Source organism: Solanum pennellii, chromosome 7 (assembly GCF_001406875.1).
Source record: "Solanum pennellii chromosome 7, SPENNV200".
NCBI classification, from domain to species: Eukaryota; Viridiplantae; Streptophyta; class Magnoliopsida; order Solanales; family Solanaceae; genus Solanum; species Solanum pennellii.
In genome coordinates, this window is record NC_028643.1 from 4,569,984 (window position 1) to 4,571,524 (window position 1,541).

Consider the following 1,541-nt stretch of genomic DNA (forward strand, 5'->3'; position numbering starts at 1 on the left):
ATGGATGATTTTTAAATGCCTCTAATTTCAATTTTAAAGGAAAAAAATGAAATTGAACTATTTTTTTATAAAAACAGTAATGGCTATTACAGAAAAAAAATGGAATGTAGAAATATCTATCTAAATAGGAGAAGAAAAAGTGAACCATAAAAAAATTAATTAAAAAACTTAAAGTAAAAAATAATAATTATCTTTAAAAAAATAAAAAACTTATTTTTAAAAAATGATTAAAATAGTCCATTACTAGTTAGTTGTAGAAATGGGTACTTTTTTCATTCATTTTTAAAATTTATCTTTATATATTTAAAAACAAAACATTTTCAAAAAACATAAATAGAAAACAATATTTTTTTAAAAAAATATATTGCAACCTAACGTTTAAATAGGTTTAAAGCATATTTTTTTTAATAATAAAAAAATAAATAATGTGAAATGACATCCTAATAGGAGAGAGATAATGTATTTTTTATATCAAGTATAGTTTGAGGAAAACAGATAAAATTGGGTGATATTGTAGTCCTAAAACAAACATATGTGATATTTCTAGGTAATTTCCAAACATGAATGACTATCTTGGGAAATTACTCCAAACAACTCTCTCTGAATAATTTGTAATCTAGTTTACTTAAATAATTTTACTGGTACAAATATAAAACTTAAAATCAAGAAAATAATTAAAATCATATTTTTATCTTTACATAGACTTATCTCATGGTATTATATCTCATGTATTACTAACACCTTCAAGTGGAAGAAATTAATAATACATCATATAATACCATGTAAGGTGTATAACTAATATATGAATTAATCATACATAAACTCAAATTTCTACCAAATATAGTACTAAATAGTATACCATACATAATATATGACTTATTCTTCGTATACTCCCTACCAACGACCCCTAAATACATTAATAGAGAGAACTTGACCTTGAGTTAGAAAAAATAAAAATAAAAATAAAAGTTCAATGGGTGAAATAATTTGTTAATGTTGTTTTGAGCAAGACTGGCAAACGGACAGGACCGGGTCAACAGGACCGGTTTTATCGGTAACCGGACCGGTACCGGTTTTTTCTTACCGGATTTTCTTACTGGTACCGGATTTTACCGGACCGGTTTTACCGGAAAAGTGTCCCTGTTCCGCCCGGTCCGTTAGTAACCGGTTTGGAACCGGGTTGGACCGGTTTGGAACCGGGTCTTACCGGTTTTTCCATTTTTTTTTAATTATTTTAATTATTATATAATATTATATATTTATATTAAAAATTCAATTGAAAACTTTAAAGTTTATAACTTTATATAAGTTTGAAATTAAATTTATATTTTAAAGTTTATATTGAATTTAAAGTTTCAAATTGAATTTAAAGTTTTATATTGAATTTAAAGTTTTTTAAACTTTATATTGAATTTAAAGTTTGAAATTACATTTAAACTTTAAAGTTTATATTGAATTTAAAGTTTTAATATAAACTTTTATTAAAATAATTAAAAATTAAATTTATAAAAAGACATGAATTAAATAGAAGAGACTATTAT